Here is a 24,288-nt window from a genome sequence, read left to right as displayed (position 1 = left end):
GAAGGATGTAGCATTCTCAGTTGCTGCTGCTTAGGAAGCTTCGAACATCATGGAGAAAACTGTGGCCTTCTAGAATTTACCTAGATAACTATGGTTATATACAAAAAGAGGAAATTCAAAACGTGCATAACTTAGTGCATAACGTGCAAATCAGAAATTATAAATATGATGCTACAGAATGAATTAGAAGACCATGATGATGATAAAGAACTCAAAGAAAAAAAAGTAAAACATGGAGAGGTAGTTGACAGTTTCATATGAGTATAGAATGGGCTAAGGATGATGATATGCCATTCCACAAAATTTTATTGCTAATGCAGCTCTGAGAAGAAACATTTAAAAAAAGTTTAGCTTCCAAGAACAAAAAGAAAATCAGCGACTTTTTTTATTATTATCAACACCCAACCTCCATGGAGTAATAGACTCATCGTGGGAGGTACTCACTATTGCATACAATGCTCATCCAACCTCGTCTTAAACTGATTCGATGTGTCCACATCCACAACACACTCAGGCAATGCATTCCACTCACCAACCACCCTCCATGCAAAGAACCTGCTTCTCACTCCTTTGTTCACACCCTTCTTATACAGTTTCCAGCAATCGCCTCTTGGTCTACTTCCCTCTCCAATTCTATGAATAATCTCTTCCATATCTACCAGTTATCAACCCCTGGCCAGTTTATGTCTCAATCATATCCCCCCCCCCCCTCTTCCTCTTATTTATGAGGCTCTGCAACTTACATTCCCTGAATCTGTCCTCATACTCCACATTTCAAAGACCACTGACTATCTTTGTGAATCTTCTCTGTACCCATCCCAACATATCCTCATCACCATGAAAACCCAGCAACCAAATCTGCGCACAATCATCCATGTGAGGCCTGATCAAGGCCTTATAGAATGGAATCATAACCTCTCTATTTCTGCATGCCAGGGTTCTCTGCATCATTGCCATTATTCGACGTGATGTCTTCACAACTTGAGCAATGTGGCCCCTGAACTTCAGGTCCTTTTCCACCATCACACCTAGATCTTTCATCTTCTCTACTTCTGTTAAAGTTTCCCCCACCTAGTGTATACTTGGCATCACATCGTTGCTTACCAAATCTCAAAACCTTACACTTGGCAACATTAAACTGACAGTTCCACTTACCTGCCCATTCATGCAATCTATTCAAGTCCTCTTATAAGGCATTAAGATCAGCCTGACTGTGCATTGCTCTCCCCAGTTTTGCATCATCTGCAAACAGCTGGAGATCACTTGTTAAACCCAAACCAATATCATTAGCATACAAATTGAACAACAATGGCCCCAAAACTGACCACCGGTGACCTCTTTCGAGATACTGCATCTCCATATACAACTTTCTGATACCTATCTGACAACCAGTCACTGATCCAACCAGAAGTCTGTTATCCAATCCCATCTCTTTCAATTTAATTAAGAGCTTGGCATGTGGCAGTCTATCAAAAGCCTTTGCAAAATCCAAGTACACCACTGTATATGCATCTACTCTGTCCAAGGTATTTGTCACCTTCTTATAGTACATAAGTAAGTTAGTGAAACATGATCTCCCCTCAACAAACCCATGCTGATAACCACAGAGAATACTGCTGTTATCAACCCATTTCTGTATCCTACTTCTCAACAATCTCTCTCCAGGACCTTCACCACAACTCCAGATATACAGACTGGCCTCTAATTTCAAGTAACTCCCTTGGAACCTGTGCTGTTGCAAAACTATTGCTAAAACGTTGGTCAATTGGTAGAGCATCTGCCACTAATGGCTCAGTTAAGTAAGTTTGAGCGCGGTAAGTAGTTGGAAGGGTACCAATCATTCGATGCTGTTGGCACACTCTCCCTCGATGAGTCTTTGGACTCCCTGGAGGTGTTAAATCATAATAATAATAAAACAGGCATGCAATGCTACTGCCAGTTCCCTAGAACATTCTCTTAAGATGCGTGGTGATATTCCATCAAATCCTATCGCCTTATTAACATCAAGGTTATTTATTTCCTCAAATACCTCCTGATCATTCACAATTAAGTTATCCTCTCCGATGTCCTCTAAACTTAAGTTACTCATGATTCCACCCTGATCAGAATGAAACACACTTATAAAATGATCACTAAATATTATGTTGGAGGTTTAATGGATTTTTTACAACACTCAAAAAGAATTAAATTAGAATTTAATACTTCCTATATTTCGTCCTAGTCACTAGGACATCTACGGGGTTTACAAAAACAATTAATGTAACATGCACACAAAAACTTACAATACTAAGCCCAACCACGTGGGTGACACTAAAGTCCTATCTAGGTGGAGCGCCCTCTAAGGGCGGTAGTAGGGGGCCTGGAATGTAAGGTGGGACCTCTGGTGATGAGCGTTTCCCAAATCTTCGGAAGCTTAATACAACCGTATTTGTTAAGATTTGGTTGGTTTCTGAGAGCTGCTGCTGCTTCTAAGAAAAGTCTCTCTTTCTTGAATTTGCTGTGGTGGAGCATGGTGGTTTTCTTCCATGATACTCTGTGGGTGGTGTCCAAAACATGGTCAGCCAAGCCTGAATGGCCATAGTTGTGTTTAACGATGTACGACTTGTGTTCCTCCAGGCGGATGGATGCTGATCTGCCTGTCTGTTCAAAGTACGCAAGCTTACAGGAACAGGGTACTTTGTAAACTCCAGGCAGAGAGAGAGGAGGGAGCTGATCTTTCGTAGAACAGATAAGGGTAGCAAGTTTGCGGTAGGGCTTATATGCTGTGTGTAGGTTATACTTTTTTAGTATCTTGGCTATTTTTTCCGAAGTGCCTCGGATGTAGGGTATGGTGATGGCATTTTTAAAATCTTGTTGACGAGAGGGACGGGGAATGGGGAGGAATTGATTATTTTTTTGATACTGTGTTCGCTGTAGCCATTGGAGAGGAAAGTTCTGTGTGGTGGAGCATGGTGGCTCCACCACAGCAAATTCAAGAAAGAGAGACTTTTCTTAGAAGCAGCAGCAGCAGCTCTCAGAAACCAACCAATATTCCCTTAACTGACACTTTATCTCTCTTAGAAAACGTTTTCCCCTCTGACATCTTAGATCTCTTTTCCTTTGCCATCAACTCTGGATATTTCTCTTGGAATAAAAAAATCTACAAGCAGATAGAAGGAACCGCCATGGGTTCCCCCCTCTCGCCCCCCTTGCCAATTTCTATATGGAAGATTTCGTAAAAACGAGCCATAGACTCAGCCCCACTCAAACCTTCTATCTGGCTAAGATATGTAGACGATGTGTTCTCCATTTGGCCTCATGGCCCAGACACGTTAGACTCCTTCCTTGGTCATCTCAATAGCCTACATCCAAGAATCCAGTTCACTATGGAACAGGAAAAGAACAATTGTTTACCCTTCCTAGACACCTTAGTCACGCGCCTGCCTAATGATACACTATCCTTCAATGTATACAGAAAACCCACACACATACAGGCAGATACATTCACAAACTCTCCCACCACCACCCCTCACAACAATATGGCATCATTAAAACCCTTACCAAGAGAGCCCACAATCTTTGTTCCAGTGGAACCGCCCTCACTACTGAGCTTAACCACATACACAAAACTTTCCTCTCCAATGGCTACAGCGAACACAGTATCAAAAAAATAATCAATTCCTCCCCCATTCCCCGTCCCTCTCGTCAACAAGATTTTAAAAATGCCATCACCATACCCTACATCCGAGGCACTTCGGAAAAAATAGCCAAGATACTAAAAAAGTATAACCTACACACAGCATATAAGATCTGCCGCAAACTTGCTACCCTTATCCGTTCTACGAAAGATCAGCTCCCTCCTCTCTCTCTCTCTGCCTGGAGTTTACAAAGTACCCTGTTCCTGTAAGCTTGCATACTTTGGACAGACAGGCAGATCAGCATCCATCCGCCTGGAGGAACACAAGTCATACATCGTTAAACACAACTATGGCCATTCAGGCTTGGCTGACCATGTTTTGGACACCACCCACAGAGTATCATGGAAGAAAACCACAATGCTCCACCACAGCAAATTCAAGAAAGAGAGACTTTTCTTAGAAGCAGCAGCAGCGCTCAGAAACCAACCAAATCTTAACAAATACAGTTGTATTAAGCTTCCGAACATTTGGGAAACGCTCATCACCAGAGGTCCCACCTTACATTCCAGGCCACCTACTACCGCCCTTAGAGGGCGCTCCACCTAGATAGGGCTTTAGTGTCACCCACGTGGTTGGGCTTAGTATTGTAAGTTTTTGTGTGCATGTTACATTAATTGTTTTTGTAATCCCCGTAGATGTCCTAGTAACTAGGACGAAATATAGGAAGTATTAAATTCTAATTTAATTCTTTTTGAGTGTTGTAAAAAATCCATTAAACCTCCAACATAATGTCCTCACAGCACTTAAGCCTCTACACAAGAATGATCACTAAATACCTCATCAATGTCTTTTGCAGCAGTTACCATTCTACCACTTTCATCCCTTAACTTCCTCTTTGATGAAGGGTGCTTAAGGGTCAAAGCTGTATAACTGAGAGGAGACCTCCATATAGCCTTGAAAGGAATGCGGAGAACCGACCATAGCTTCTGACCTAATGTTCAATCCTCACCTTCTCGTGATGCACCATGTTGGGTATCTAGCTGGATACTGAACGAAAGAGGATGGGCTGGCAATTTTAGATTTAGCCGACCAAATTGTATTCTTATTGGCTTAAACCAATATACAAAATAATGGTACAACATGACAAAATTTCATACCGGCTGGGGCGTTGCCTGGTTACACAAGGCCCCCGTTGTTTTGGCCAAGGAACCAAGGCAAACAGCGAAAAGTCAGCTACTGGAACAAATCCTAAAACACACCCCAACTCAACATCAGAGTTAAAGATGGGTACTATCAACATAAGAAGCCCAAATGCCAAAGAAATGGAGCTAGCTGAGGAATTAGATAAATACCATATCAACATAATAGGGGTGACTGAAACAAAAAAGACAAAACCTGGTGAGATCTTTCTGAGCAATAAATACAAAATGTAATATTCAGGCGAAGAAGGAGTAACCATAGTATTCAACACAAAATACGAGGCTAGTCTTCTTGAATGGCAGGCAGTCTCGAGTAGAGTGATGTGGGCAAATATCAGAATGGGGAATTGGATAATGAGACTTATTTGTGCCTATTATCCCACAGAAGGTTCTACAAAGGTAGAAGGGGAGGAATTTTTTGATGCTTTAGAAAAAGCAACTGACACAATGAAAAGAGAAAAGTTGGCTCTGGTTGGGGATCTAAATAGCAGAGTAGGAAATGATTGTCAGATATACAAAAATATTTTGGGAAAATTTGGAGAAAAGAGCAAAGCTAATAATAATGGCAAATACCTGTTGGATTTCTGCTCAGGACATGGAATGGTTATTACTAACACCATGTTCCAACATAAAAATGTGCACAAATTCACATGGAGAGAAGAGGCAAGGAATAAGAAAAGTCTCATTGACTATGCTATTGTTGATAGTGATGTTTTCTCCCTGGTGCAGGACACCAGAGTGTACAGAGGATTTGAAATTGGAAGTGATCAATATTTAGCCTTGAGCAGGATAAAACTGAATTTCATATTGAAAAGAATAACATGTAAGAAAGTTTTAAAGCGAATAAAAGTTGAGCAGCTCTCAGATGTGAACTGTAGACTAAAATACACACAGCTTATTGAAGAAAAAATGAGAGAGTTTGAGAACAGGAACCAAACCTTTGAGATTCAGTGGCAAGCCTTGAAGCAAACCCTCATTGATTCAGCCAAAGAGGCATGTGGCGAGGTTGTCAGCAAGGATAGAAAAATCTGAACTCCATGTTGGACACAGGAAGTTAAAGAGGCAGTGAAGGAAAAGAAGAAAGCATATCAAAAGTTCCTGTCAAATTAGTCAGCTTGTGCTCTTAGAGAATACAGAGACAAATGTAAGAAAGCTAAACACTGTGTAAAATTAGCTAAACAAAAGTCATGGGAGGTCTTTGGCAAGAACATAGAAAATAAATATCAAGAAGGTGGCAAAATATTCTGAGGTTGTTGAAGAAGCTTAGAAATGGAGGAAAGAGTGCTGTAAAATGAGTTAGAGATGATAAAGATATCCTTGAAGTATGGAGTAATTACTCTGAAAAATTGCTAAATCAAACAAGCAGTGATAGCACAGTGGTAAAAAGCACTCAACAGGCATATAGTCAGGAATACATGTCCATACTTGAAGTAGAAAATGCCATCAAAGGCTTGAAATGTGGAAAGGCAGCAGGAGTAGATGATATTCGACCAGAAATACTGAAGTATGGTGGTATTAAAGTCTTACAGTGGCTGTACTGCATTGTTCAAAAGGCCTCGACAGAGGGATGAATTCCCGATGATTGGAGTAGAGCGCTCATAGTACCCATATATATAAAGGGAAATAAGCCTGAATGTGAGAATTACAGAGGTATTTCTCTACTGAATGTTCCTGGCAAGATTTTGCAAGTATACTTGAGAAACAGTTTAAAAGAATTGTGGAAGAAAAGCTTGGTGAAGAACGAGTTGGATTCAGACCAAATAGAGGCTGTCAGGATCAGATCTTCACTTTACGACAAATAGTTGAGAAAGCATGGGAATATAACAAAGATCTGTATTTAAGTTTTGTCGATCTGGAAAAGGCATATGACAAGGTGCCAAGAGAGAAACTATTCAATACACTGCAGTTATATGGTGTCAATGGGGCATTATATCAAGCAATACTTAGTCTTTATTTGAGTTGTAAGTCAGCAGCTAGAATTGAAGGAAGTACAGGAAGATGGTTTAATGTTAAATCTGATGTGAAACAAGGATGTACATTATCCCCTCTTTTATTCATTATCTATATGGATCACATTATGAAGGAAAGTGGTATTAAAAATGATATCAGAATTGGAGATGTTAATGTTAGTTCTTTGCTTTATGCGAACGATGTTATACTACTAAATAAATCAGCTACAAGCTTGCAAGATTCTCTGACTAAATTGAATGACTGTTGTAATAGATATTGTATGAAGGTCAGCAATAACAAGACAAAGACAATGAAAATAAGTAGAATCGTTGAAAATGTCAACTGCATTGTGAACGGAAAACTTGTGGAACAAGTAAATCATTTCAGCTACTTAGGCACGATTTTTAGTGAAGATGGTAAATTAATTATGGAAATAGACAACAGAATCAACACAGCTGGTATGGTAGGAAGTCAATTGAATAAATTCATATGGAATAAGAGAGAAATTAGTGAGAACACTAAATTAGCTATATAGAAGACAGTGTTCAAACCAGTTTTAACTTATGGATCTGAGAGCTGGGTCAGAAGTAAAAGACTTGACCAAAGACTAGAGACTGCAGATATGAGAGTCCAGAGAAAGATTAAAGGGATGAACAGGATGGCATCGTTGGCAATATCATATTAAAAACGAGGATATTAGGAAAGAACTCGACATTGTCAGCATCCAGGAATGCATTAGCAGAGATAATCTCAGGTGGTATGGCCACTTAAACAGCATGGGCAAGGAAAGATTAGCAAAAGAAGTGTTCTCTGCCAGGTTCGCAAGAAAACGACCCAGAGGAAGACCAAGATATAGGTGGATTGATAGGGAACAAAGTGCCTTAGACAACAGAAATATAAGATCAGATAATGTTGGAGTCTTGACAAGTAACAGACTGATTTGGAGGAAAATTGTAGATAAGTAATGATGTAAATTTTTCATGTAGTACTATCGTATCCTGTACACCCCTTGAGGGCACATGTCAGGAATTTGATGATGATCAACTTCATCTTTTCATGATCATTCTTCCTTCTACTTGCCACATATCTAAAAAACTCTAAGGTTTTTCTTAGCCTGATTTGCTAATTTCTGCTTATACTCTACTTTTGTTTTCCTCACTAACTGAGTCACTCTCATGGCTTGTTCTTTATATTCTTCATGTGACTGATTACCATTATTCATTTTGTACTTCCTCCAAAGGACTTTCTTTTTCCAGATTTCATGCTTAAGCTCCACATTCATCCATTTTACACCAATCTTATTCAGCCTTTTGGCCTTTGGGATACATTTGAACATGGATGCTGTTATGTATTTCTTTGTAAGTTCCCATGCAGCATTTATTTCCTTACCACTCAACTCCTCGTTCCATGTTACAGCTCGAAGTTGTCTCCTAAGCTTGTCATAATCACCAGCCTTATAATTCCACATGTATCCTTTCCTCACAAAAGCCTGCATATGATTAGCTACACAACAGGTGATTACTTCATGATCACTTTCACCAACTGGAGAAAAATGTGAAATCCCTCTAACAATTGCATCCTCTGATGAAATAATGAGATCCTCGTGTGCCTTTCTTTACATTTATTTCCTTACCACTCAACTTCTCGTTCCATGTTATAGCTCGAAGTTGTCTCCTAAGCTTGTCATAATCACCAGCCTTATAATTCCACATGTATCCTTTCCTCACAAAAGCCTGCATATGATTAGCTACACAACAGGTGATTACTTCATGATCACTTTCACCAACTGGAGAAAAATGTGAAATCCCTCTAACAATTGCATCCTCTGATGAAATAATGAGATCCTCGTGTGCCTTTCTTTACATGCTGCCTGAGATAGTTATCTCTCAAGAAATTCACTTTCCTTATTCCCAAATGCTATCTCTTCATTACAATTTATACTGCCATAATTAAAATCACCTATAATAATTACCCTTCCTTTGTTCATTAATCCAAGTTGATTATACATTTCTTCATCACCACTTTCCACATTCCCAGGCCTATAGCAACATCCAACTAAATATGTCTTCCTCTCAACCTCCACATTACACCGCACTGCCTCATAACCATTGCCACTATTTCCCTCTTTCATGTCTACCTTATGTGGATTTAATTCCCCTGCTATTATCAGCAGCACTCCCCCCTCCCTCCCTTCCCTTTTTTACAGAGAAATTTTTAAAAAAAATTTTTTTGCGTGTTATTTTGTGAAACATTTTTTTTATGTTGTGTACAAGAAAGTGATATTTTTTATGCAAATTTATGTACCGAACTATGCAATTTTATAAAATCAAAATCTTCAATAATACGGACATATGCAAACTAAATTTTTTACTAAAATAAACTTGTATTATTTTTTAAGTTTTATATTACAGTATAGTAGTTTTTTTTCTATCAGTTACTTCATTTATTTACCAAATTAAATTGATGTATCATTAGAATCTGATTATTTTTGTCTTAAATGCTAGTTACTGTTGTCTCTTGGGGGAAGATTCGCTAATCCGAACGATCACGGTTTATTAGTTTGGATTAGCGAGATACTATTGTATATATATATAAATTGACAGCTTATTTTGTTACCCACTGCAGGGTAAAGGCTTCACCCATTGTGGGAGGTTTTGGATCTACTACTCCCATGGTGACCCAATTTATATTGGGAGAGCACAATCACAAATCCTTACCTACATGAGATTCGAACCAGCAGCCTCAGTGGTTAGCATATCTGGAGAGCAGATATGCTAACCACTTGGCCAACCAGGCCAGCATACACACACACATGCTCAATAAGGGCAATGCAGATCACTAATCAATTTAATATTTTTGCATTGGTTAATTTCTCATTTCATACACTTACTCCAAACAACTTTTCAATATTCTTATAGAAATTAAAGTATTCCATGAACAGATTTCTGTTTTTTGTTCATGTTTTTTTTTCGTTTTGTCTTGAGATTTGTTAGAGACAAATAGATACAGTGTTTGTGTATTATTTCTTCCTGTACTTGAGGGATTATATATTTTAAGCTCACTTTTCTGCAGCAATAAGTATATTTTCTAATGCTTTCATATTAATTATCAGATTTTAAGGAAAGGATTATCTTGTACATCAGTGTTTTTCAATCTTTTCTAGCTGCAGCATCACAACCCGACACACACACATTATATATTAGAAATCAGATTATCTTCAACAAAATGCTTAACTATGGGAGTATAAAGGTTTTGTAGTGGCTACACTGCACAATTCAGGGGACTGTTCAGAACAATTGGTCGAATTCCAAATGATTGGAGTATAGCTTTCATACTTTCCATTTATAAGAAAAGAGCAAAGATGAATGTGATAATTACAGAGAAATTTCTCTAATAAGAGTTACAGATAAGATTTATGCAAACATACTTGAAAAGAGATTGAGAAAGATTGTGAAAGAAACTTGGAGAAGAATAAGCTGGGTTCATGCCAAATAGTGGTTGTCAAGATCAGATTTTCACTTTAAGTTTAGAAGAAGTATACAACAAGGTGCTCAGAGATAAACTTTTCAAAACACCACAGTTATATGGGGTGAATGGAACATTATACAGAACAATACGTAGTCTATATTTAAGTTGTCAGTCAGCATTTAAAATTGAAGGAAATACATGAAGATGGTTTGATGTAAAATCAGGGGTAAGACAAGAATGCACATTATCTCTCCACTTTTATTCATTATCTATATGGATTATATATACTATGAAAGAAAGTGGCATTAGCCCTGATATTAAAATTGGAGAGGTCAAAGCTCTCTACTTAATGCAGATAGTGTTGTACTGCTAAACACAACTAGTGAAAGTCTCCAAGATTCTCTAACTAAATGGAATAAATACAGCTGTAACAAATGTGGCACGAAAATCAGCAATAAAAAGATGAAACTATGACAAGAGGCAGAAACATTGAACACATCAATTGCATTCTGAACGGAGAGCATATAGAAGTAAAATATTTCAGTATTTAGGCACAGTTTCTATGAAGATGACAAGTTACACCTGAAAATAAACAACACAATAAGGAAAGTTGAATAATACTGCCTGCTGAATAAATTTACATTATTCAATATAAATTTATTCAGCTGGCAGTATTATCTTTTATTCAAGAGATAAATTAGTCAAAACACCAAACTAGCAGTATACAAGGCAATGTTCAAACGTTGGGAAATTAAATTATTCCTAACATGGTTGTATTCTCTATAACTTTACTGAAATGAATGTTCAAAAACCAGTTTTAAGGTTATGGATCTGAGAGTTGGGTTAGAAATAAAAAGAAAACAACAGATATGACAGTTTTGAGAAAAATTAGAGAAGTGAATAGATGGCATCAATGGCAAAATCATATTAAAAATGAAAATAACAGAAAATAACTTGATATCGTTAGCATTAAAGAATGTGTAAGCAAAGTTAATCTAAGGTGGTATTGGCCACATATAATCTGGATTGCTGATTTCATTAGAGGAAGAAAGATCAAGGTTAGAATCAATGCAGCAATATCAAGATAGTGGAAAAACCTGGGCGGGTGTTCACCAGGGCGCAGTACTCAGTCCTTTACTATTCCTTTTATATGTCAATAACATTCATCCTTACCTCACAGACGACACAAAAGTAGCTTTCTACGCAGATGATATACTACGCCATCTGGCACACTAGTGCTAAAATTAAAGAATCAGAGGAGATTCTAAACAAATCCATGAGAGGATTAGAAAAATGGTCAGATGAACTTAAACTCAAAATCAACCCAAATAAACAAAACTAAGAATCTTTAGTACAGACAGAAAAAACAGACATTCCTTCAATCCCAAAGTTATGATCAACAACAAGCTAATTGAAAAAGTCACAAATCCAAAATACCTTGGTATTACACTTGATCATAACTTTGAATGTTCAACAGAGCTCTAAAAAAATTAAATATACTGGAAAGGCTTTGTGGAACAAATTGGGGGACAAAGCCAAAAATCCTCAAAACTACGTAAACTACACTAATAAGGCCAATAATGGAATATGCAGTACCTATCTGGTTAACTTCGGCCTCATCAGTAAAAGAAAAATTACACAAAATACAAGCAAAAGCATCCAAGATTATCAATGGTGCAGTCTCATCCACTAACAACATCAGAGCCCAACAGGAATGTGGGCTCAACCTGCTGGAGGACAGATGAAAATTTGACACCATAAAATTCATAAATAATATCAGAAGCTACCAAAGCGGTCATATCTCCCTAAAAACTTATGAACAGTGGAATCAAAAGTGCAGACTTCACAGATCATCAACTTTACAATATGATGACACTATCAGGAAGGAAATAGGTCTTGATCAGCTCAATGCCCCCATAAACAAAGAACCTCTATTTTCCAGTCCTTTACCTACAAATACCTCCATAAATCTAAACCTTATCAAACTCTGTACAAAAAAAAAAAGAATCAAAAGAACTGCTCAAAGAAAAAGGCCTAAATACTATCCATGTGTTGACGCATAAGTGCTGTGAAGAATTCATGTTTGAGGTTTAATGGAATATTAACAGCACTAAGAAAGGATTAAAACTAATTTTTTAAGTATTAAAATTAGTATTAAAATTAATTTAATTAGTTTTAATCCTTTCTTGGTGCTGTTAATATTCCATTAAACCTCAAACATGAAGCCTAAATACTATCAACATTCTTTCATTCTCCAAACAGGTTGTTTGTTATACCGATGGATCGTCAGACACCAACATGATTAATGGAGGTGCTGGTGTTCTCCTTCTACTCCCGAAAGGTGAAAAATTTTCAATAAAAGTTGGATCTGGGAGAATTGCTTCCAATTTTACCAGAGACTTTACGCAATAAATAAAGCACTCGAAGCCTACTTAAAATTATCATCATCTCAACAATCTGAGGGAATGTAGAAAGTATTTTTAACTTGGGTATAATTATGTTAAAGATACCAAGCAATTTTAAACCTGGTTTTACTCCATTTTTCCAAGTAAGCAAACAGACAAAATGTCAAGTTTGCGCCTGCAATTGATGCAAGACTAGCTGATCCCACAGGTAGTGCAAGACCAAGGCAACTCGTGGTAAAGGTGGAGCAAGCTCTGATCACTAATCTTAATATTTACCCTTAATGCCAAAACACATCTCCAAGAAGGGGATGCATGATGTTTTGTATTAAAGGCAAGGGGGCCACTACCCAGACTGGTTTCGACCTTTATTGAGGTCTCATCAGTGGGAGCCAGGCTAGAAATACCAAGATTTAGTAATGCAGAGCTTGTAAGTATTTTACCAAAACAAGTTACCATAAGGTGTTATAACCTTATTAAATAAAAATCTCAGGAGGAGATATAAATGTAGAAAGTATTTTTAAACTTGGGTATAATTATGTTAAAGATGCCAAGCAATTTTAAACCTGGTTTTACTCCATTTTTCCCAAGTAAGCAAACAGACAAAATGTCAAGTTTGCGCCTGCAATTGATGCAAGACTAGCTGATCCCACAGGTAGTGCAAGACCAAGGCAACTCGTGGTAAAGGTGGAGCAAGCTCTGATCACTAATCTTAATATTTACCCTTAATGCCAAAACACATCACAAAATGGAGAAAAACCAGGAGGTTTTGCAGGGACTTTGAATTTAAATGAATCAACAATTCAAACAATCAAACAAAATGAAAATAAAATCTGAGAAAGTGTTTATTGAACACTTTTTATTAAACAAAAAGTTCTCAAAGTTTATAAGCATTTATAGTGCAGACCAGGTGTTCAATGAAGATGAATCCGGATTATATTGGAAAAAAATGAAAAAACGTACCTATATTTCGAAAAATGAAGGATCAACTCCTGGATTCAAAGTTTCCAAAGATAGAATTACTCTGTTTTGTAGTAATGCATCAGGTGAGTACATGACAAAGCCAGTGTTTATTAACCAATCCTCAAATCCTCTTGCTATGAAAAATTAAAATATGCACTATTTTATTTTGCCTAAAACATTTATGCAAATTGTACTTATTGGGCAAACCTAATTTAAGTACAAATTGTACTTAAACTTCCCTGAAGTTTAAGTATAATTTGTAATTTTTATACTTTTATTTGTTTCATAGTTTATGTTTTCTTAACTTACATGAATTACCTGAATTAAATAAAAATATATTTTTGTTGGATATGTCATTATTGTTTATATTATTTAAAAAAAAAAAAAAACCATTTCGGAACATAACCCTACTTTTTCTATGTGATCTGAAGCTCGCATAATGCGATTTATATAACGCGGCATTTCTGCGGAACCTAACATCCACGTTATATGAGGGTTACTTGGATTTTTATCCTCACACAGCATTTTTGATGTTAGAGCATGTGACTAGCTCTCTCACTGATATGCCCGAAATTGTTGGGATGGGAAAAAGAAATATTATTAGGTGGTGGAAGTGAAAGGGTAGTCAAGAGGGTGACAGTGGTCTTCCCTGCAATACTCCCCCACCCCATCCCTTAATCCCCTCTCCTACAGAAGAGGTCCACTAAAAAAAAAATAGCATTATGTGGAGGAAGTGAAAGGGTAGTCAAGAGGGTGACAATGGTCATCCCTGCTCCAAAGTTATCAGTATCAGTGGGAGGTGACATCACTAAAAGATATCTGCAAATGATGAGCTTGCTCATCTCCACTAAGCTGAGCAGACATCTTCTGCGAGAGGGAGGGGGAGGTTAGGGGACAGGGTGGGAGAGCATTGCAGGGAAGACCACTGTCACCCTCTTGACTACCCTTTCACTTTCACCACCTAATGCTTTTTTTAAGTGGACATCTTCTGCAGGAGAGAGGGGGATGTGGGTTAGGGGATGGGATGATAATAGCCAAGAAACAGAAAACCCGTCCTCTAAGTATTCTGCTGTATAGTAAGAGAAGATCCATAGAAGTTGATGGAAAATGTTTTAACCTCTCATTATAAATGTCATCAGCACTTACAACACAGTAAAAGATCAGTTTAGTTCCTCTTTAACAAATGGCTGATTGAACAGCTCTAGCACAAAGAGAGAAAGGTTTAGCCACTGTTTCAGTTGTTGCTTTATCAATATTAAAATTCAAGAGGATATAAACCTGTTGACTAGCAAAATTTTCTTTCAAAGTGTCTACAAGCTTTGGAATCAGAACATCCATTATGTTCCAAGGTAGACAAAAAGCACATTCCATATCTATTTATCCAGATTTTATTCCATAAAATTTTTGGCACTGGCTGTTTGATTAATTGATGATGTAAAATTGGATCCAAGATTTTTTTTGCACTCTGACATTTCACACATTTCACCGAGGAACATTTGAAAGTTATTAGATTTCATGTGGTGTTATCCAGAAATATACCCCCCCCCCCATGCTTCGTCTTGATATTTTTTGGCTGCTTGGCACTCTGGGTACTACCAAGGTTTTGAATACAGTGGAAATTGAACAAGTTTTTGGAATGGCAGCAGTTGTTGCCTGACTGCTTCAGCATTAAGTGCAAGATGGGAAAAAATACTTCAGTCAGCCTGGTCCATTTTGCAAATAGACATCCCTGCAGTAGAACATATTTCCTGTGAAGACAGTGCAAATGACAGGAAAATCATTGCTTCTATAGATGTTCTCTTCAATGTCCCAAATGAGAAGTGAGGAAAAATGGCAGGAGGACAGACTAAGATCTATTGCAGAATGCAGGCAGGCATATGCAAGAATACACTGACTATCATCAAGCATCACTCAATGATAGGATATGATCTCATCCATTTGTATTGGTGCTATCCTACACAGTGTTGTGTTCATTCAAGTCTTTCATGAGCAGTATGAGATGAGGCAGTTATATATTATTATTATTATTATTAAACAAGACCTCATGGAGTCAAAGACTCATCTAGGAGGTCCTTTTATCTTACACACACACATCTCATCATACCGTGTCTTAAACACATTCAAACTACTTGCAGACACCACGCTCTCAGGCAAGGCATTCCAATCACTCACAACTCTGCACGAAAAAAACCTGCCTCTCACTCCCTTACTCACACCCTCCTTATACAGTTTCCAGGGATGACCTCTGGTTCTCCCCTGATCTCCCACTATTCTCTGTAGAACTTCTCCACCATTGATCCTATAACAACCCCTTACCAACTTGTAGGTCTCTATCATATCTCCCCTCTTCCTTCTCTCCACGAGACTCTGCAAATTACATCTTTTCAATCTTTCCTCATACTCAACATTCCAGAGGTCAGAAACTACCTTAGTCAGTCGCCTTTGGACCCTTTCCAACATCTCTTCATCCTTCTGAAAACCCGGTGACCAAATCTGGGCACAATAGTCCAAGTGTGGCCTAATCAAAGCCTTATACATTGGAACAAGTATCTCCCTACCTCTACATGTCAGTGTCCTCCGCATCATTCCCAGAAGTCTTTGTGTTGTCTTCACAATTTTGGCGATGTGTCCCCTAAATTTTAGATCCTTATCCACTATCACCCCCAGATCTCTTATTTCCTCTACTTCCAACAATATATTCTCACCAAGCATAAATTCTGAATCCCATCTTTGTTTTCCAAATTTTAAAACTTTACATTTTGCAACATTGAACTCACATCCCCATTTGCTTGCCCAATCACTCAATTTATTCAAGTCTTCTTGCAAGGCCACAACATCTTCACTACTCTTTATGGTTCGTCCCAACTTTGCATCATCTGCAAACAACTGAATATCTCCATCCAAATCTTCACCAATATCATTAATAAATAAGTTAAATAGTAATGGCCCTAAAACAGACCCCTGAGGCACTCCACTAGTGACTTTCCTTTTCCTGGATATTGCACCCCCATACACAACTTGTTGATACCTATCAGATAGCCAGTCTCCAATCCAATGCACTAATCTAATATCCAACCCCATCTGCTCTAGTTTGACTGTCAACTTATCATGAGGTACTCTATCAAAAGCCTTTGCGAAATCCAAGTATATTACTGTGTATCCTTCTCCTCTGTCCAAGGAAGCAGTCACTTTATTGTAATAAGTAAGTAGATTACTAAAACATGACCTCCCTTTAGCAAATCCATGCTGTCCATCAAAGATTATACCATTGTTGTCAACCCAACTCTGGATCCTAGTTCTCACAAGCTTCTCCAACAACTTAACCACAACACCTGACACACAGATAGGCCTATAGTTTGATGCTTGAGTTCGATCACCTCCTTTATGAAGTGGCACAATCTTGCCCTCCTTCCACTCTTTAGGAACTTGACCAAGTGCAAGACTCGTATTAAAAAAATATGTCAAGGCAGGTGTCAACTCTCTGGCACACTCCTTCAGAATACGTGGTGATATATTATCAAGTCCCACAGCCTTATTTACATCTAGTTTACTCAACTCCCCAAACACCTCTTGCTCACTTACAGTCAGTCTCTCCTCCCCATCATCAACTGCTCTTAATCTCTCCATGAAGTCACATTCACAAGATTGAAAGATCTTTATGAATTGCTCATTAAGTATCTCCACAACACATTCTGCAACAGCTGTCTTTATACCATTTCCTCCAATCAATGTCATCCTTCCATAATCATTCTTTCTTTTGCTGGCTACATATCGAAAGAACTCCCTAGGATTCTTTTTGGCTTCATTAGCTAACTGCTGTTCATACCTCTCTTTAGCTACTCTCACCAACCAAGTCACCCTCCTTGCCTGGTCTTTGTAGACCTCATGAAATTGGTTACTTCCACTTCTCTTATGCTGTCTCCACAATGCCTTTTTTTTTCTGTATTGCATGCTTAATCTCTTTATTCATCCATCTCACACCTACCTTATTTAACCTTCTCACCCGTGGTATACATTTAGACATTGCATCTACTAAATAGTTTTTGAAAATCCCCCAAGCTGCATTGATCTCTTTTCCAGCTAACTCCTCATTCCATGCTACATCTGCAAGCTGTCTCCTGAGCTCTTCATAATCACCCCCCTTGTAGTTCCACATATACCCTTTTTTCACAGGGGTCCTTGCACTGCTGGCAACCACCCAGGTAATCACCTCATGGTCACTTTCACCAATTGGTGGATGATTTGACACCTCATTTATAATTACATCCTCCGATGAGATGACCAAATCCAAGACCCTTAATCCTCGTGTGCCCTCTGTTACATACTGTCTGAGGTAGTTATCCCTCAAAAACTCAAGAAACTCATTTTCTTTACTTCCAGTCGCTATCTCTTCAATCCAGTCTATATTGCCATAATTAAAATCACCCATAATGATCACCCTTTTCTTATTTGCTTGGCTTATTTGACTATACATTTCACTATCACCACCAACCACATTACCAGGTCTATAACAACATCCCACCAAGTATTTGATTCTATTCACCTCGATCTCACACCATACTGCCTCAAAACCACTGGCCCTATTTCCCTCTTGCATCTCTACCTTGTATGGACATAACTCTTTCTCTATCATCAATAGCACTCCCCCTCCCTTTTTATCCCTTCTATCCTCACGAAACACATCATACCTTTCCATCTCTATTCCTGTCAGGATGTCGTCCTCATCTAACCATGTCTCACTTATTCCAACAATCTCTGGGTACACAGACACAATTAGTGCAACCATTTCATCCGCCTTGTTTCTTATGCGTCTAGCATTGGTATACAAACACAACAACTCATTTCTGGATCTACAGCTAGTTCCACTGATACCATTCACTCGATGTGCTCTCTCCATGTTGGACTGGGGCCATTTCTCTTTCTGCTTCTTCATTTTAGAACCCTTTGCAACAACATCTGTTTCCTCTTGATCCCTGGTCATCCCATTACTTTCCTGCCTACACATGCTCTCACCTCCTCTTGGAGCATCCACCTTTCTCACGCTGTGTATCCCTGTCCACCCTGGGCCTCCCCGTTTCCCTGCTCCTCAATTACAACATAACGTTATCGAGTTCAAGTTCATTTACTCACAGTATGGTGGTAAATATACTGAACATACTGTAATAAGAAATCCCACAGATATGCAAATTGCTACTACTTTCAGAATAGTATGAATCTGAACATGTAGGAAAGGAGCATGATTACACAATAGGATAGCCACTATCTATAATTGTTGGAAGTTTTTCCACTTGGTTACACTATAAATTAAATGATAACTAATAATTAAGGAATTGACAGCGTACACTAGAAATATAAATTAAATAAACTTTAATATATACTTTCCGATATTTCGGCAATGTCATGTTGCCATCTTCTTGGGAACTTAATACAAAGACAAGTGCACGCAGGTACTACATAACAGCAAAATGAGAAACGAAGTGAGGAAGATACCGTTTTCCTAAAGTCCTGATGGTGCCCCCCTGGTGGGCTATATCGGTAGTTCTTGGCCTTTGGGCTGAAGTTCTTCTGATAAATGTTTCCCAAATTTGGGGCAGTCTCATGCATCCAAATTTGTTGAGGTTTGGCATGTTCCTAAGGGCTGAGGCCGATTCCATGAATAGTCTTTCATATTTGAACTTGCTGCGGTGTATTACTGTGGCTTTCTTCCACCTTATTCTGTGGTGAGTATCCAGAGCATGGTCTGCAAGCCCAAAGTGGCTGTACTGCTGAAATCGGATGTATTCCTTGTGTTCTGAGATTCTGATATTTGTCACTCCTTCCTAACACACACTAGTCACCTGCCAACCTGATGGAACCTTGGTTTTCTCAGTTTATAGAAAACCCACCCATACAGGCAGATACATTACCAACAATCCCATCACCCCCCCCTTCACAACAATATGGTGTTATTAAGACACTATTCGACAGGGCAAAACTAATCTGTTCAAATGATCAAGCCCTAACCCAAACACAAAAAAGATTACTCTAAATCCATCACCATTCCCTACATCTGAGGCACCTGGGAAAAAATCAACAAAATCCTTAAAAACATGACTTGACCACTTGTTACAGCTGCAAGGGACGTGGTATACACCAGGTAGGTCTGGGGGAAGTGGTTGGTCTTTAGTGGAGCGGATAAGGGATGCCAATTTTCTATATGGTCTGTAACAAGTGGTCAAGTCATGTTTTTTAGGATTTTGTTGATTTTTTCCGAGGTGCCTCAGATGTAGGGAATGGTGATGGATTTAGAGTAATCTTTTTTGTGTTTGGGTTAGGGCTTGATCATTTGAACAGATTAGTTTTGCCCTGTCGAATAGTGTCTTAATAACACCATATTGTTGTGAAGGGGGGGTGATGGGATTGTTGGTAATGTATCTGCCTGTATGGGTGGGTTTTCTATAAACTGAGAAAACCAAGGTTCCATCAGGTTGGCAGGTGACTAGTGTGTCTAGGAAGAGGAGGTTATTGTTTTTCTCTTTTTCCAGGGTGAACTTGATTCTAGGGTGTTTGTTGTTTAAGTGTGTTAGGAAGGAGAGGAGTGAATCCGGGCCATGTGGCCAAATAGCGAACACATCATCAACGTAGCGAAGCCATATGGTAGGTTTTTGTGGGGCTGAGTTTAAGGCTTTCTCTTCAAAAGTCTCCATAAAGAAGTTGGCCAAGGGTGGGGAAAGTGGTGAACCCATGGCTGTCCCCTCTATCTGTTTGTAGAATTTTTCCTGCCAAACAAAATAGCCCGAGTTCATTGTGAACTGAAATACTGAAATAAAGCTGAGATATCAGGAGGAAATTTAGCTTGGATTAGCTCTAAAGTTTCTTTGAGGGAGACATTCGTGAATAAGGAGGAGACGTCAAAACTGACCATTATGTCATTATGTTGGAGTGTAAGGTTATCTATACTGGCTTTGAAGTGGGCTGAGTTTTTTATGTGTGATGGTGTGTTGCCAGTATAGTGTGAGCGCGCTTTGGCTAAATGCTTAGCTAGTTTGTAAGTTGGGGAATCAATGCCATCCACTATGGGACGTAATGCCACATTTTCTTTATGTATTTTTGGGAGCCCATATATGCAGGGGGAGGGGGGGGGGGGTCTAGAGTTATATGGTTTTAGTCTTTTGGTAATCTCCACAGGCCAAGAAGTGACCTTCTTAAGGAGACTGTGGAGTTTTCTAATTTGTGAGTTGGTGGGATTGTATTCAATAGGGAGGTAAGTAGCTCGATCTAATAGTAAAGTCTTAAGCTTACCTGTGTAGTCATTATGACTGAGTACCACAGTGGCGTTCCCCTTATCCACTTTGGTGATAACTATTTCTTTGTTTTTCTTCAATTCTTGTAGTGACTTGTATTCATTAATGGATATGTTGGTTTTTGGTGGTTTTGCTTTTGTGAGAACACAGGCTAGATCCAATCTAATATCGTTGGCGATGTGGTTTGGAAGGTGGCGAATCCCGCGTTCAATCTGGATCATTATTTCCTTGGCCGGTAATTTCCTAGGAGCAATGCCGATGTTGTGACCACGTGACAGAGCGTTGAGTGCTTCAGGTTTCAAGATAACTGAAGAAAGGTTAACTACAGTTTTGGTTTGAAGTTTAGGTTTGGACGCCGAGTTCTTTATTAATTTATGAAACTTGTTGATATGTCGACTCCGTATTCGTTCAAATTCTTTATTTACCACCGTACACGAGACAACATGTAGAACTGACCAAAGCTCGTGATTAAGCGTATTTGAAAGCTCATTTTCTAGCACTAAAATAGCTCTGTTTATGTCGGCTAGGGAACCACGTGTAGTGGTAATTTGCTCCCAAAGTAAAGCATGGCTCGCCCAGTTATAAATACAGAGAGCTTTCCGTGAAAAGAAGCTGTGTTTAAATTTTACACAATTAGGGATAACTTGATTATCCCGGCAGCGTTTTAGGAATGCCAGATGGCTGTTGTCTGGATAACTTGAGCTTCAGTTTGCCATAATGGCGTGCCTTGCGTGCAAAGGAATCTCCGTGGATGATCGTAATTCTTGTAGAGAGGCTTATATGCTGGTTAAACATGATAACTAATAATTAAGGAATTGACAGCGTACACTAGAAATATAAATTAAATAAACTTTAATATATACATTCCGATATTTCAGCAACGTCACGTTGCAATCTTCTTGGGAACTTAATACAAAGACAAGTGCATGCAAGTACTACATAACAGCAAAATGAGAAACGAAGCGAGGAAGATACTGTTTTCCTAAAGTCCTGATGGTGCCCCCTGGCGGACTATATTGGTAGTTCTTGGCCTTTGGGCTGAAGTTCTTCTGATAAATGTTTCCCAAATTTGGGGCAGTCTCATATAAATTAAATATTAAATTATATAAATTAATTAAATAAAATATATAAATTAATTAAATTAAATTAAATATAAATTAAAGATACCAAGAAATTATATGCTTGGTTTATTCCTTTATCCAAGTTTAAGCAAACAAGTTTGCACCTTGCTTACACTTGGATAAAGGATTAAACCAAGTATATAATTTCTTGGTAATCTTTAATTTATCTATAATTATGTCCTTACAACTGACAGAGAAATTCTTTAAGGTGACATCATCAGAGGATTTTAAATATGTCGTATTTATTCAAATATAATTCGCACACCTGATTTTAGTTTATGAAAAAAAGAAATTGAAAAGTTTGGCATATACCTCGTACTTCAAAAAAAGTTTAAACACATTCACGTTGGAGCGATAATAACTCACTCCCAGCAGTAAACAATGTACCCTCCCCAACAGCTACTATACTACAGATGCAAGAAAAACAAGTAGTTTTATTGAATCACTGAATAAGTTACAGAGACATTTTCAGTCTGTGTAATATTTCTCAACAATAATGCAATTAGAGACAAATGGGATAAAAACGGCACTAACTAATAAATCACATGTCCCCTCCCACAAAAACTATGCTGCATAGACTCGAGCAAAACCATACATTGCACTGACAAACACAGTATCTAACTAAAAACCATTGTCCAATATTTCAATTACATGAAATAAGTGTTTGTTTGCTTGCATTTGAAATTTTCGATGTCGTTAAGCCGAATCACAAAGGCTAACTTCAGATAAAATTCTACCAGGAATTGAAACATGCCATTTTATGGGTGTGAGTCTGCTCACCAGCTCAATGCGAAAGCAGCATGCAAACAAACAACAATAAAATTCAACCGAAAGTTTGAAACTTTGTGAGTTGAGACTGCCCATGCAAAGCTGAAGTGGTACACAAACGGCAATGAGAAGTTCCGTCGGACCGAAAAACTGACAAAACACCATGATGTTATGAACTTGTTAAACCAAAGAAATATATAGTGAATGTTGTTATGGCTTTCAGATATGGAATTCGGTTGAAGAGAATTAGCATTTCAACTCAACATTTGTCAGCTTGCCATTGTCATTGGGTCATGTGATCTTTTGTTAATACCGCACCAATCACATTTACGTCTTCATAGCTGCTCTATCTCTACCTAAAATTGCTGTTTTATGCTCTGCTTTCACTTCTTAGTAGTCATCCATGAAGGATTGTTCATTACATATCTCAAGTCTTGTAAATTACTACTTTTTGCTTGAAATAATGGGAAAGAAGATGACTATTTGGGTAGATGACTTTCACGATGTATACAAGGAAATGGCTCTTGAGGCAGAAAGTAGCAATAGCAAATAGGAAATTCTTGGTAAGTCACACCCATTTTCAGTATGACTTTTTTTTCCAACTTTTTTTTTCTTTCAGGAAAAAAAAAAGTGGGGAAAAGACTGATATTTTTCCTGACATTTTTCCTGAAAACTTCAGTTTCCAAAAATCACCACATATATCTTGCATTAAGATTTTTTAACTTTAATTTTGGGAAAAAAAGTGCAAGTTATATTCGTGTAAATACGGAGTTTCTTGCAGGCAGAGAATGGCTTATGTTTCTGCAACACAACTAGAATATCATTGATATTTTGAAGACATCCAAGACAGTTCTTCTGCTGTAAAAATTTTCTACTTGGCTTGGCTATATATTATTCTAATTATTATTAAGAAAGACCTCCAGACAGTCATGGACTCATAAAGGGAGACCCCATACTTACACACACCAGCTATCATACATATTCTTGAATTCCTTCACACTGCTTGCACTCACAAAATCAATGGCAATCCATTCCAATCACACACCACCATATAAGAAAAAAAATCTAGCCCTCACCCCCTTTTTAGCGGCATTCATTCTCAGCTTCCAAGGATGCCCTCTTGTCTTTCCCCACCATACATAAATTGAAAATTTTCATCAATTGAAATCCTGTATGACTCTTTCAGAAGTTTTTCAATCATATCACCCGTCTTTCTCCTGTTTGCTAGTGCATGTATTCTACAAATTCTCAATCTGTATTTTCATAATCAGTATTCCATACTCCTAATATCATTTTTAACACACTCGTTTGCACTCCAATATATCAAAATCATAATGGAAACCAGGAGACCAGAGCTGCTCACAATAGTCCAAGTGAGGTCTTGAAAAGAGGCAAAATGCATGTGTCTTGTAAAGAGGCAAAAAGACACCCTTATCTTTACATGTGAACATTAGTTTCAGCATTGCAATTATCTTTTGAGTTGTATTTGCAATCTTTGCTACATGGTCCCTGAACTT

At 38.1% G+C, this 24,288-nt stretch overlaps 1 protein-coding gene across 3 annotated transcripts in view; it reads right to left on the bottom strand.

Moving 5' to 3' along the window:
• The window catches only part of LOC150106175 (uncharacterized), a 255,223-nt gene that overhangs the window by 144,701 nt on the left and 86,234 nt on the right, over nucleotides 1-24,288 (bottom strand). The window contains exon 2 of one of the 3 annotated variants that reach the window (XM_090394523.1): nucleotides 13,600-13,733. The exons of the other annotated variants lie outside the window; for them this stretch is intronic. The gene's annotated coding sequence lies outside the window, so the exon portion shown is untranslated. The remainder of the gene's footprint in view (nucleotides 1-13,599; nucleotides 13,734-24,288) is intronic. 3 annotated transcript variants of the gene reach the window in all.

Source organism: Typopeltis vanoorti, chromosome 6 (assembly GCF_054136105.1).
Source record: "Typopeltis vanoorti isolate ZY-2024b chromosome 6, IOZ_Tvanoo_1.0, whole genome shotgun sequence".
In the NCBI taxonomy this organism is placed as follows: domain Eukaryota; kingdom Metazoa; phylum Arthropoda; class Arachnida; order Uropygi; family Thelyphonidae; genus Typopeltis; species Typopeltis vanoorti.
The sequence above is the reverse complement of the archived record's forward strand: the minus strand, read 5'-3'. Positions and strand labels throughout refer to the sequence as shown.